Raw genomic sequence first — 15825 nt, 5'->3', positions numbered from 1 at the left:
ATATTGATTAAAACGTAAAATTCCATTTAAGTATATCGAAATGCGTTTAAAAATTTCAACTCTTTCAAGTTTTTTTTTGTGAGGGGGGGGGTAATACTTATCTAGCCTGAGAGATTTTCCTAGTATATTAACCTCAATACTATTGTATAGTTCCCTATGGCTTTAAAATTGAAATAAATCTCTCGACAGAGGCTACCTTTCTAGGGCAATTGCTCTTGACATATCAAAGGCCTTTAATAGAGTATGACATAAAGATTTACTTCACAAGATCTTCAGCTATGGTATAGCTGGAAATGTCTTCTCAATTATTGAATCATTTCTTTCGGATAGGTTTATAAGAGTAGTGGTTGATGGGCAGAAATCAGAAGCTCTTAGTATTAATGCTGAAGTCCCTCAGGGGTTCGTCCTGGGCCCAACTCTCTTCCTGATCTATATTAATGGTCTTCCAAATCACATCCTTACATCATTCGTAGACATCTATGCTGATGACACTACTTTCTATGGTAGCACATCTAAGACCGTAAACGACCAAGTTCTCTCTGATTATCTCTCCTCTGATCTTGAGCAAGTGGTACAATGGGGAAAGAGGTGGCTTGTTACTTTTAATGCATCTAAAACCAAGCTTCTATCTTTGCATCATCAACGCTCTGATCCCCATCTGGCATCAATTTAAATGAATGGCTCTCGTCTTCAGGAGGCCTCATGTTTTGACAAGTTTCTCGGCTTGAACTTTACTCCTGATCTTAAATGGAACACATACATTAAATCCGTTGCCAAGGCCGCTGGAAAAATAGTGGGATCCTTCTATTGATCCAGGAGATATCTCACTGCTGATGCTATTCTCTATCTATATAAGAGCCAGTTACGTCCATGGATGGAGTACTGTTGCCACATCTGGGCAGGAGCTGCTAGAAAAGACTTATCCTGCCTTGATAGAGTTCAAAATAGACTTTGTAACCTTGTGGGGGATGTCCTTTTTTCTTCCCTGCAACCTCTTTCTCACAGAAGAGATATTGCGAGTTTGTCTCTGCTTTATTGTTATTTTCATGGCAAGTGCTTGGCTGAGCTCCATTCTATGCCCCCCCCCTCGCCAAACTTTCACAAGAAACATCCGTCTAGCAGAAAACACTATCACTAGTTTCCCCCACTCTTTATCAGTGCTTAAACCTAAGCATAGATTCCATGAGCAAAGCTTCTTTCTTAGAACTGCACGCCTATGGAATTGTCTTCCGTTTTTCTGCTTTCCAGCTTATTACAATATGGTTGTCTTCAAGTATAAAGTAAACAAATTTTTGATGAGCTGTTCCATATAAGTTAATAAATTTACTGAATCTCCATTACTAACGGTTACTATATTGTTCAATTTCTACTGTACACTCTTTAACCCATATCCTCGAGTGGCCTCTTGGCCTTGATAAGTGGTGATGCCTATGTAAAAAAAAAATTGTAAATTACATTTACAAAGTACGATTTTTTAAAATTTATATAATACAATAATTTAAAATCTATAATATAATAATTTCAAAATACAATTAAAATTCAATTTTACAAACTAAAATCAATTCTAGAATTTAAAAGTTAACCAAGAAGTTTACATAAAGATTTAGGTTTTGTCCTTTTCACTGACCCAGTTTATAAGGAGCGCTTTCCTTCTATGTATACAATTTTTCATAGATTCACTCCTCACATTTAAACATCTTATATTTACATTTACGTTTAAACATATATATATATATATATATATATATATATATATATATATATATATATATATATATATATAAATTTGCTGCATCTATAATCAAAACCAAAGGCAAAACTTATGAAGAATTCTTGGTAAAATTATTTATTAAAAATATAGATTGCTTCAGTGCCATCAGCTATAATCGAAACCGAAACTAAAACTTTTGAAGAATTCTTGGTAAAATTATTTATTAAAAATATAGATTGCTTCAGTGCCATCAGCTATAATCGAAACCGAAACTAAAACTTTTGAAGAATTCTTGGTAAAATTATTTATTAAAAATATAGATTGCTTCAGTGCCATCAGCTATAATCGAAACCGAAACTAAAACTTATGAAGAATTCTTGGTAAAATTATTTATTAAAAATATAGATTGCTTCAGTGCCATCAGCTATAATCGAAACCGAAACTAAAACTTTTGAAGAATTCTTGGTAAAATTATTTATTAAAAATATAGATTGCTTCAGTGCCATCAGCTATAATCGAAACCGAAACTAAAACTTATGAAGAATTCTTGGTAAAATTATTTATTAAAAATATAGATTGCTTCAGTGCCATCAGCTATAATCGAAACCGAAACTAAAACTTTTGAAGAATTCTTGGTAAAATTATTTATTAAAAATATAGATTGCTTCAGTGCCATCAGCTATAATCGAAACCGAAACTAAAACTTATGAAGAATTCTTGGTAAAATTATTTATTAAAAATATAGATTGCTTCAGTGCCATCAGCTATAATCGAAACCGAAACTAAAACTTTTGAAGAATTCTTGGTAAAATTATTTATTAAAAATATAGATTGCTTCAGTGCCATCAGCTATAATCGAAACCGAAACTAAAACTTTTGAAGAATTCTTGGTAAAATTATTTATTAAAAATATAGATTGCTTCAGTGCCATCAGCTATAATCGAAACCGAAACTAAAACTTATGAAGAATTCTTGGTAAAATTATTTATTAAAAATATAGATTGCTTCAGTGCCATCAGCTATAATCGAAACCGAAACTAAAACTTTTGAAGAATTCTTGGTAAAATTATTTATTAAAAATATAGATTGCTTCAGTGCCATCAGCTATAATCGAAACCGAAACTAAAACTTTTGAAGAATTCTTGGTAAAATTATTTATTAAAAATATAGATTGCTTCAGTGCCATCAGCTATAATCGAAACCGAAACTAAAACTTATGAAGAATTCTTGGTAAAATTATTTATTAAAAATATAGATTGCTTCAGTGCCATCAGCTATAATCGAAACCGAAACTAAAACTTTTGAAGAATTCTTGGTAAAATTATTTATTAAAAATATAGATTGCTTCAGTGCCATCAGCTATAATCGAAACCGAAACTAAAACTTTTGAAGAATTCTTGGTAAAATTATTTATTAAAAATATAGATTGCTTCAGTGCCATCAGCTATAATCGAAACCGAAACTAAAACTTTTGAAGAATTCTTGGTAAAATTATTTATTAAAAATATAGATTGCTTCAGTGCCATCAGCTATAATCGAAACCGAAACTAAAACTTATGAAGAATTCTTGGTAAAATTATTTATTAAAAATATAGATTGCTTCAGTGCCATCAGCTATAATCGAAACCGAAACTAAAACTTTTGAAGAATTCTTGGTAAAATTATTTATTAAAAATATAGATTGCTTCAGTGCCATCAGCTATAATCGAAACCGAAACTAAAACTTATGAAGAATTCTTGGTAAAATTATTTATTAAAAATATAGATTGCTTCAGTGCCATCAGCTATAATCGAAACCGAAACTAAAACTTTTGAAGAATTCTTGGTAAAATTATTTATTAAAAATATAGATTGCTTCAGTGCCATCAGCTATAATCGAAACCGAAACTAAAACTTTTGAAGAATTCTTGGTAAAATTATTTATTAAAAATATAGATTGCTTCAGTGCCATCAGCTATAATCGAAACCGAAACTAAAACTTTTGAAGAATTCTTGGTAAAATTATTTATTAAAAATATAGATTGCTTCAGTGCCATCAGCTATAATCGAAACCGAAACTAAAACTTTTGAAGAATTCTTGGTAAAATTATTTATTAAAAATATAGATTGCTTCAGTGCCATCAGCTATAATCGAAACCGAAACTAAAACTTTTGAAGAATTCTTGGTAAAATTATTTATTAAAAATATAGATTGCTTCAGTGCCATCAGCTATAATCGAAACCGAAACTAAAACTTTTGAAGAATTCTTGGTAAAATTATTTATTAAAAATATAGATTGCTTCAGTGCCATCAGCTATAATCGAAACCGAAACTAAAACTTTTGAAGAATTCTTGGTAAAATTATTTATTAAAAATATAGATTGCTTCAGTGCCATCAGCTATAATCGAAACCGAAACTAAAACTTTTGAAGAATTCTTGGTAAAATTATTTATTAAAAATATAGATTGCTTCAGTGCCATCAGCTATAATCGAAACCGAAACTAAAACTTATGAAGAATTCTTGGTAAAATTATTTATTAAAAATATAGATTGCTTCAGTGCCATCAGCTATAATCGAAACCGAAACTAAAACTTTTGAAGAATTCTTGGTAAAATTATTTATTATAAGAAATGGAAGCCCATAACAATTAAACGACAGTTACTCAGAAGAAAAAAGATGAAAGTGTGACCCACAAAATAACATACATGCTATCATATTAATATATAGATGATCAGCAGAGCTTAGTGGTCTTCTAGTGAAAGACTGAAAGTTATAACTAAAAAATGAAAAAAATATTCAGTATATTTTCTATAACAATTCTGAAATCTGATTGGTTCATTTTTTATCACCCCTAGTTACAAGTACAATCGTCCAAATCGTTGTGGTCATACCCTTTCAGTATATCAAAAATATTGCAATACCTCTTACTGGACAGTTTTGCACTACTTTTCAAATCAAGACCCAATGTTACTAAACCTTATGCATAGAACTTTTATTCCAATTTGGATCAACCTCCATTTTGATTTTTTTTAAAAATGTCTAAAATTTAAAGTTTTAGCTTAAGGTATCTTAAAAAGAAATTAAAATTCATGGAATCTTACTTAATTGGTATCTAATTACTCGGGATCAGATTTAATGCAAATCTGAAATATTTGGATTTTGAACTGAAAGGTTATGCCCATATTATGGCCCTTTAACTCCCTTTAAAATATACTAACATACTTAACTTAATACATAGAGATAAGGGTGTCTATTTACTTCTGTTATGTTTGTGTAAAATCCTATTGGAAAATTTGCCTTTGGTTCTTCACCAATATTTTTCAAATGAATAAATGCGAATTATTTTCTTTTCATTTCTCACACCATCAAAATGACTCATTTGAATATTTGAACCAATAATACAACATAGCTTTTTGAAATATGGTATATATAGTAACGGAAGACCCCCCAAAAAAACAAATATTTGAATGCCTAATTTGTATAATTACTTTTTTAAAAGTTTGTAATAAATTAATTTCATTTGTAATTTTATTGTTCTATTTTCTTATAATACTGTCATCGATATTAAGAGTAATTAATTAAAGTGATTTAATTGAAAAAATTATGTATTACCAAAGCTTTCCCTAAAATGTTATGTTCAATTATTTTCAAGGGAGGTAATTCGGATGAAAATTTTCAGTCTTTAAAAATGCAATAAATTTTTATTAAAGATATGTAAAACAAATACTTAGGGTTAGATTAATAACTGCTATATGACGGTTAGTTTTTATATGTTAATCTTTTTTTTTTAACTCTTGTTCCCTACGAACAAGGTATGTTGCCACTTAAGAAATAAGACATAAATGGCTACTACTTGGGACCATATCTACAGGGACACTTTTTAGGGAATTGAGCAGGAGGGAATTCCAAATCTAGCAGTTTAGGTTGGTTGGTTGGTTGGTTGGTTGGTTGGTTTTGTTTTACGGCATATCAACCCTTTTCGGGTTATTTAATGCCGAATCCAAAGATTTTGAAGAAAAATTTTTTTAATAGAATATATTTGTTGTTTTCACGTCGGTTTCTATTTAACCCATAGTTGGGACCCTAACAGGTACTACCACTCCGGGTCAGAGTGGACCTGGGAGAAATGGTAATTAAAGGGTGGCTCCACACTCCCCAAAGCCCACAAGCTGGGGCCTCACCACTGGATATAGTTTAAGGTCATATCCAGAACTCCCATTGAGGGACTTTTACCCTCTGCAGGGGGGCAGTCAGCATATTCTAATGCCCCACCGACAGGGCCAGCAGTTTAGGAGAAACTATTAGAGTAGAAGGCTTTCTGGCATCTAGGAAGGAGTGGGAGTTTTCTGCTTGTCGTGTTAATAGAGGGTTATTTACATTGATGGGGCACAAGTGCTACGATTTTGTCAGGGCATATTCCATTAAAATACTTTTGAGACAGGCACAGGGATGCAACATTGCAGTAATAGGACAAGGATTGAAACTGGGATGATAGTTTTGACCCTATCTAAGGAGAAACTAGTGATTATTGCACTAGTATAGATACGGCAACAATACTCACTGTACGGATGAACAATGGCTGTGTAGGGATACAGAACACTGGCAGTTGTGAGAAGATTTCTGGCACAGTATAGAGAGCCAACTTCTTTGCAGCAGCCTTGGCAATATCTTCAATGTATTTGTTCCAATTTATGTCGCCTGCGAATGTTAAGCTGAAGACTTTGAACGAACAGTTCTCAGATAGTATATTATTAGTAGGGTGAGGATAACAGCATATTCTTTTCATTGTTTTGACTCTCGGATTTGCATCCGTTGATATCTTATATGCTTTTATATCAAGTGATGTGGTTTTCGGTTGATTAACTGTGTCTGATATATACTCGAAAGTCAAAAAATAAGAATATTCTGTTGTCATAGCCCGAATTATTAGTCATGGCAATTAATAGTTCAGAAGGTTTTTTTGTAATTGTTAAAGCAAAGAAGCTTAGTCTTAGCAGCATTAAATGTTACTATCCATTTACGCCCCCCCCCCCATTTTACTACCGACTGGAGGGCATTCTCTAAAGTTTCAGCCATTGCCTTAGATATGTGTATATTCATTTCCCTTTTATGTCTGTTATATGTTAGCAAATCTACCCATCTTGGAGACAATGTTATTAGGGAGATCGTTTATGAATATCAGAAATCTATAAAAGTGACAACAAGATTAGTAGTCAGGGTGTACTGTCCGTTTTGTTTAGACTTGCTTCAATTTTTTAGTATTTCTGGAGAGTTTGTGTTTCATCATCGATTCTTTTTTTCTTTTTTTTTTTTTTTTTTTGTATTCTGAACTCCACAAGTTACTTAGAATCAAGTGTTTATTCTCTTTATTTACTTGTTTTAGTTTTTCTGCTCATTTTATTTTATTTTAATGAATTACTATATAACGTTACACACGTAGACCCAACATGATGTATGCTGTCTACATCATAAAGTAGACAAAGAATAGAAAAGACCTTCAATTCGCTTTTTTTTTTTTTTTGTCCTGCAAGATTTATTTCCTCATTCTACTGCCACGCATGACTTCTGGTTACAGCTGTGTCTTCTTTCACGTAATCGTTTTCTCAAACATGCTCTCAAACATCATCCACATCTCTAATGTGATCGTCTTCTTTTACATGCGCTCTTTTCTATTGTCTTCTTTTTCCTTACGATGACCTTTCGCTCACACCTCGGTATTTGCATATAGCTGTCCACGCTATGTTACGATTACTTTTGGAGGCCAAGAGCCATTCAAGGATAAAAGTTAACAATGAATGAATTGTCACTTGAATATTATGAGAGGATTGAAAATAATGAATGAAATTGTTGTGTTGGGAGAAATGGGTTGTCGGAATCATGGAATATTTGAATGAAAAGTAAAGAAGCCCATTTTAGGATGAATACTATTTATTATGGTTGAAACACAAATTATATTTACAGCATGATATGCACGTATTAGCACAGCCGCCATCTTGTCCATTCTCTCCCTGGAACTCTCTAATCTTTTTTATTTTTATCTATATAAGGGCAATAACTCTTATTTCCTTTATTAGAGTTATTTGCCCCTTTAGCTTTTGATTGCTATAACAGAAATAAAGAAAATTTGGTTTCTGACAAGTATTTATTGATATTGGATTGGAAGATGACCAAGTTGTAGTTTCCAAGAGAGCAATCGCATCGTAGCATATAAAACACAAAGTTCTTGAAAAAAAAAAAAAAAACGAACTCTGTCCATTAAAAAGCAGTTTGATGTAAGGTACATAGGGGAAAGAAAGAAAAGTGAGTTCTTGCTGTGAATATCTTACAAAGAGGAACAAGAGATTGGAGTTTAGTGGAGCACTGAACTGTAGAGTAGAGAAAGACTAGAAACATCTCTTCTGTGAAAAAGCGGTTGTAGAGAACAGTAAAGATCTGTCTCCTCTAAATTGTGAAATCAATTTTGTATTTTGTCAGGGCAAGGAAGAGACTTATGTTTGGTACCTATCATTGTTCCCCGACCCATAATGATACTTGTTTTTCTTCAATCTATTTAGGGCATTGTATTGTTATGACAGCCAAGTCTCATATGAAGCTTATCCCTGAATTTGATTGTTTAGACGTAAGCATTTTCATTATTGAATTTTTTTTTATTTAACATTGCCATGCTATGATTTCAGAAAAGGAAGGTCACTCTGCTCTCTAACGGAGCAAATAACTATTAATGTTTATCACTGCTACATACCAACCAGTTTCAAATTCAATCGAAAACAGTTAAATTCACTTATACTCTAATATTATTGCGAATGGTATGATCACCCTTCTCTCCAGGTATGGGTAAAATAACAACTTGTATTCAATTAATCATTTAAGTATTGCATTTTGACTGTAACATTTGATCTCCATCAGATGGCCTTTTACTTCCTGTGTCTCATTGACATGCTGTAAGTATTTGCTCAATGGATAATGATGTCTAGTTCTAATGTCAGCTTTGTCTCTCTCTTTGGTACATAAGTAGTTGCTCATTAGATAGTAAGTTATTTTAAGGGCGGTCGTCATAGTAATGTAGCAGCTGATGTTCCTGTGTCTTCCTCTTGCCATGTAGTTGCAATAATGAAAAAGAAAAAATGCCAACAAAATCTCTGTATTCTTAGTTATAAATATTCCGCTTTATATAAGCAATAATAACGTAAGTTATTACCGATTATATCAAGTCGAATATATATTCATATAATTATATTAATGTAAATTCATATGTGAATAAATATCAATAGAGAGAAAGATAATGCTTCTGAAGCTTTATTCTGCTTGCAATAACAGATACAAACATAGATAACTATTTATAGTTATCGATGAACTAAAGAGTTCCCATTCAAGGGAGATAATCTCTAACAAATGGAGGTTAACATCACATTACTTATTGCAATGTGTTTTAAATTCTATGCCATAAAAGTAGAAATAAAAGACAATTATTGTGCCATACGCTTTGATGTTTCAGTCTTTTAGATATCAAGTGATCTTATGGGGAATGAAGACAAGGCTTTAATAAACAAACATCCAAACAGTCAGGTTACAAGCCAAAGAGAAAAACTTTGCTATCTTCTTTACCTCCTCTCATTTTGGAATGAAGTAACTTACTATACATATACTTATTTGTACTTGTATTGGCTATAATGGGGTGAGCTGGCTTCCTCCAGAGCAAGTTTAGCATCTCTGACCTATTCTTGAATTGGAAGCCATGTTTAATTTCAGGAGAGTTTCCGATGGGTAGCTATTCTATACAATCCTTGGCAATGAAGAATTTTCAATGGGCAGCTGTTCTGAGCAGGTTCTGGACTTTATAATTTTGCAGCCAAAGAACAAAAGGTCCTTCTTGTGTTGACACAGAAAACTTATGTGCTGGAATGCTAAAAGATTTAACTTTCATGGAACAATTTTGGTTTCTGATTTGTTGATGGCAGAACGTGGTTCCATCTATCAGCAGTGTTTATAAATAGAATATCCCAACTTTCAGGGAGCATATCCCCACTTTCAGGGAGCATATCCCCATAAGATATCAAAAATATTGCAACACGTCATTGGTTATCACGAGGTGAGCTAGCTTCCTCCAGAGAAAGTTCAGCATCTCTAACCTATACACGTAGCACTAGTTCCAGTCTTTACTTCTAATGGAATTTTCCGTTGCCCTGCTTAATTTAACTTTATGTGGAAAATATCAGTTTTCACACTATCATTACACGCACCCCATTTCAATACTGCTACAGTTTAAGAAGGTTGAGCTCGTCTGCGATTCTGTGTCAAGTAATGTTTTGTCACTTAATTTGACAGGAGACACATTTAAGGCATTTTAGCAATTGAGTCAAAAAAACAAAAATTAAAAAATGAGATTGTGTCAAGAGTGTCTTGCACACTTGCACACTGGCTTTGCAGCTGATTTGTTTGTAGTAAGGGGAGAATTCACAGTGGGACACTTAAAGTCTTGCAAATTTGTAGATGTTTACTTAGCAGACTTCCGCAAGTTGTCAACCTTGTTTGGTAGGATGTCTGGCTGTGCACATATCTTTATAGTGTGTTACAGAAGATTAAAAAAAAACAAAAAAAACATAGGTACCGTCGGTTTCAAATCCAAACAAAGGGCACCAATATTTGGTCACCCATGTTAGACACCGTTTAAATATGTCTCCCTGGAAATAGGAAACGGATATAAACAGAGGCTGAAGAGTCTGGCATAGACTAAATATTGGTCCCCATTGTTTGGATTTGAAACTGACCATACCAATTTTCTTTTTTTAATCTTCTGTCACACATATATAAATAAATATTATGCTCTTATTTTTAAAATTTTCTGAATCAAATATTCTGTTGGGATTCTCTCACACTAACCCGACTTATATATTATTGTGAGGATGATTAATTGGGAATCGGAAAAATTAAGACTTTTTGGAGTATCAAAATCGGAAAAATTTGTGCCTATTTTCTGGAAACGATTATCTTTTTTTCATTTGAGCTTGGTTTAAGAAAAATCTTCCACTGCTTGTAGTAATAATAATAAAATAATAAATATTTATTGATTTAAACTTCCAGTAAGATTAAAATCTGTAGGTCATGCCATCACAAATGTGTTTTTACGGTTGAGATAATAGATGCATATTTAAGATGTTTTTACGGTTGAGATAATAGATGCACATTTAAGATGTTTTTACAGTAATTAGGATAAAATAAACATTTTATACTTTAATATTTAGAAGCAAATAGAAGAAGCAAAGAAGAATTAGAATCGGTAATTGTATCGGAATCAAGAAAAATATTGGAATTGTCCCATCACTAATATGTGTGTGTGAATGCCTATTAGACACAATCCTCGAGTATCTAAGGTATCTTTGTATAAGAGTTTGTCAGGAAAGCCTGGCATGAGGATACTTCACCCTACAAGTAAAATTTGACAAAATATTTAAAATTACATAGTATTCGAAGCCCAAATAAGATCTTTCTGCAAGTCATGTTATCTTTGTTTTTTTACATGGGAGTCACCACTTATCAAGGCCCGGAAGTCACTCGGGGATAAGGGTTATTGCGTGTACAGTAGTCAATGGGACAATATCGTAGTCATCATTAGTAATGGAGATCTGATAAAGTGTCTTACTTAAGGGGGCGGTTCATCAGGAATTTGTTTATGTTGGACTTGAAGACATCCAAGTTATAGTCAGGTGGGAAACAGGCAAACGGAAGAGTTCCACAGGCGTGCACTTCTAAGAAAGAAGCTTTGTTCATGGAATCTACGTTTTCATTTAAGCACAGATAAAGAATGGGGAAAATTATTGACAGTGGTTTCAGCTAGACGGGTGTTTTTTGTGAAAGATTTGTGAGGGGGGGACCAGAGATTGAAGCTCGGACGAGTACTTGCCATGGAAATGACAATAAAACAAAGACAGGCTTGCAACGTCTCTTCTGTGGGAGAGAGGTTGCAGTGAAGAGAAAAGGACATCCCCCACTAGGCCATGAAGTCTATTTTGTACTTTGACAAGGCAGGATAGACTGTTTTTAGCAGCTCCTGCTCAGTAATAGCACGAAGCTGGATTCTCCACTAGACCAGATGAATTCTGGTCCTGAAATCTGTTAAGACCAAGAGATCACAAAAAAAAAAAAATGATATATCACATAGCTAATTGGTCAATTATGGTGACGAAATTAATTTTCTTCATTTCTTTATTAATTCAACGTTTAAGGAGAATTTTAATTGAACACTAGAATATCTATATATTTCATATAGAAATCAACATGAGCTCTCTTGGTCTCTGAAATTTTACATTGAAGTAAAATATCTCTACTGTTATATAAAAGAAACTTTGTGTGTGCGTTCGTGCATGCCTGTGTGTGTGAGTTCGTTCCCTATAGACTCGAAAACAGTCAGGCTAATTTTTATGAAATTTAACACAAAGGTACTTTATGTGCCTGGCAATGTTCTTAGATAGGTTTTGTAAAGGAATGTCTTTGGTAAGTATCGATAATCAAAATAATCCGATGAAAGAAGGAACAGGCGATTTTGACCAAAGTTAACACCTTACACAGCCTAACATCACAAGTGCATTTGAGAAGCTTTATTACCACACAAGCTATAAGGTCCGACATATAAAATCAACAGTAGGTTCTTTAATATGACAGGGGAACATTCGAAATGAATGTTTCTGTTTAAAACAACATTGCACCTTGATACTTGACTTTTGCATTTAAAATTTTAATTTAAGCTTTTATATATAAAAAATAATTTTATAAAATCAACAGTATGTTCCCTACAGTGGAGTATAGACTACAATGTATTGTGGACTAAGTCACTAGACTATATTCAATTTAGCTTTATATAAAGAGGGTAAGAATTGAGTGAAATCACTTGGTAAAAATTCAGATACCTCCGATTTTTGTGAAATTTTAACAGTAACAATCTATTTTATTTTCTGCATGCTCCTTCCTTAGTCCATACGTTACACTCTTAAAAAGGCTAATTTTTGAAGGCCAAACTATTTCAAAAAAGGCCAAATTCACTAAGTTTGGCTTTAAAAAGGCCAAATTCACAAAATTTGGCTTTAAAAAGGTCAATCTGGCAACCTTGGACAAGAATATGAGAGTGATTCCCTTTGATGTAGCCTCGTTTTCAAATATCATTCTCATAATATATAATCACTGTTGTAATGGTGTGAGAAAGGAACTCGTAGTAATTTCTCCGTGCAGTGGTTCTTCAACAAAGGAAGAATTCAGTCGAATATTACGTAAAAAATTGGAACATTCGGAAAAATAAATAAATAAAAGGAACATTGTCTGCAAAGAAGTGCTGGACTGAAGGAGTAAATTAAAGATTATCTCTTAGAATGTGCTTTTATTAAGCACAATATTACTTTCTGTGTATTTATTAGTACTTATTAATTTATCTCATTTGGATCAGTTCTATATTAAAAATACAATGGACACTATTTTCATAGAAATGTTAAACTCATATTTGCTGCATAGTATTGGTTTTTCTGTCAAAAAAAAAAAAAAAAAAAAAAAAAATTTTTGTGCTATCCAGAAAAATATCAACTTTATCGAAACATATTAAATATTAATATCTTTTTCATTCCATGGAATTTCCCGGGTCCTACTAGTTAATAAATATTTCCTAAATTTCAGTTTTTTTTATGGGAGTATTGTAAAAGATTTTAGGAGGTATAATAACAACTTTCCATTTAAAAATTCGAAAATGTCAGATTAAATTTGATCCATAGTCCCCAGATATCAGTTAAGCAAGATTTCCTGAATTTCAATTTCTTCTTAAGACCTCATAAGCTGAAGCCTTAAATTTTAGATATTTTCTAGAATCCAAATCATGTAATGGATTTTGATGAAAATCGGAATAAGAATTCTAGACATAAGGTTTTGTTTCGTTACATCTTAATTTTAATCTTGATATAGAGACATAAAATTGATGCAAAACTATTCTGGGAATTAATTTCACCCATTCTAGTAATATATATATATTAACCAAAAATTTTAATATATTCAAATGCATTAAAATTCAGTAATTTCTCACATACTAATAAGATTTAAGTCAAAATAAAATAACTCGGTAAGCTTCAAGATAATCAGTTTTTATAATCGAGCATTCATACAATATTTTCACAAAATCACGACAATAAAGATCAAAATGACAGCATCAAGTTGTGTATTTTCATATTCGTTACAAATGTTTTGTGACCATTCAGGCAATTTCAAACATTGTCATTCGAAAATATTCCAAAATAGCCTCTCTTCAGATGGCGAAATACACTATTTAATATATATAAAAGAATATATTTCGAATCCCTATTAAGAGATCAAGCAGTTACACCTACTTACACCTCTCTCTTCCAAGTTTTTTTGGTTTAATTATTTTCATACATATGTTTTTTCAACTATATTTCATCCTTTGTGTATACCAGTCCTTTTAGTTTAGAAACTGTGTTTAAGTATAACAGTAGAGCAGATACAAATGAATAACAATGTAGCAAAGTTTCAAGGTTTTATTTATTTTACCATTTAGTTCTTTCAACATATCAAAACTTTATACATTTTACAGACCTGTTTCGTTATGCAGAAACACTTTATATTTATGTAAATATTGAAATCTTTTCCTTTTGTAACGTTACACATATTTACTCATGACCAAACACGTTGGACCAGAATGTCGCAAGGAACAGAAACCAAGTAATAACTCGACTCACTTTTTCGTGTTGTAACAATGACATTTATTCTTGGGTTCTTACCCAAATAAACTCTGACCTCTGTCCTCTTGAACATTGTTTCAAACTTCTCTCAAACGTGCTGAATGTGATCGTTGGACTGTGCACATGCTCTTTTTATAGTCTTTTTCTCCGCGCATGGCTCGGCATTTGCATACTTGCGTTCGTGCTCTGTTACACTTACATATACTCATCAGAAAAAACAGAAAATAGGCATAACCATATAATGTAGGAAAACAGATTCTATAGAAGAATTAATATTGCATATTTATTTAGATAGCCATCTTAATTTTAAATGTGTATGCATTATATATATAAATATATATGCTTATAACAATTTTTTTTTCATACCTACAGACACTAGTGTTTCTTCCTTTCAGGAATCATCAGTGCAGGGTGACATGATTACTACCGGTAAGGAGATCCAAACCTGACAACGAAGCCTTCTCTTACTTCATTAGCAAGGAACAACCCCCACAGTCAATCTCAACCACAAGAAATATCGTTGAAATTTAACATTTATTTTTTTGAATGTTGTAACATCCGGGCATAGTGATCTAATGGTTATAACATTATGATCTACGCATGCGAGCTTAGGTGACAGAATTTCTATTTCAACTTTAAATATATATATTTCAACTTATATATATATAGTCTTTGAAGTTTTTAACATTTAAAACTATAAAAAAATATATTTTTTATCATTCGTTAGAAAGCCATCTAGTTAGTAAATCATTTAATCATCTGCAATCACTGCATCAGATCGCTCTAGAATTTACTATAGCACTAATAATTTATTTTTTAAGGGATCATCAGTTGCTTACCAGGAAACATTGTTTCGGGGATTTAAAAACAAAACAGCATATTACATCATTGCTCCCCAGCAGTTTTGATCAAACACCACCTCCCTTAATCTTAGGAAGAAGACATGTTACAAATATTTGATCCAATTTCCTATTCTTAATTACATTATCTAACCTTTTCATGCTATAAAAATGAATGTCTTACCTGTGCGATTCATCAGTTTCCAAATTTTAAAATGGATATATTTTTTAATTTACCAGTCTTATATTTATAAGATTAGGATTAATCCATTTAACTACTTATCACCCCCACTATGATTAGTATTTTGTATATTTACATTCTTATTTATTGAAAATTAAATATATATAAAGATTAAAAATATTTATACATATATACATTTTTTTTTTAATGTAATTATAAATACATTTTATACATTACTAATATAGTTTTGAATTTCCTTTATTAATATATTCTGGTTAATCTTAAACGATTCAAAAGCATCAGGATAACGAACAAATTTTAACTGTTTAAATATTTTAGTTTTATCTCCACCTTGTTTTATCATCCTTATTACTAAGCTAG

General features: G+C 31.9%; 1 protein-coding gene across 1 annotated transcript in view; it reads left to right on the top strand.

Annotated features, from left to right (window-relative positions):
• The window catches only part of LOC145239790 (uncharacterized), a 193168-nt gene that overhangs the window by 105084 nt on the left and 72259 nt on the right, over window positions 1–15825 (top strand). The window lies entirely within an intron of this gene.

This window comes from Euprymna scolopes, chromosome 19 (assembly GCF_053919585.1).
Source record: "Euprymna scolopes isolate OS-2025 chromosome 19, ASM5391958v1, whole genome shotgun sequence".
Lineage (NCBI taxonomy): Eukaryota > Metazoa > Mollusca > Cephalopoda > Sepiida > Sepiolidae > Euprymna > Euprymna scolopes.
Note: the sequence above shows the minus strand (reverse complement) of the source record. Positions and strands in the feature narration are given on the sequence as shown.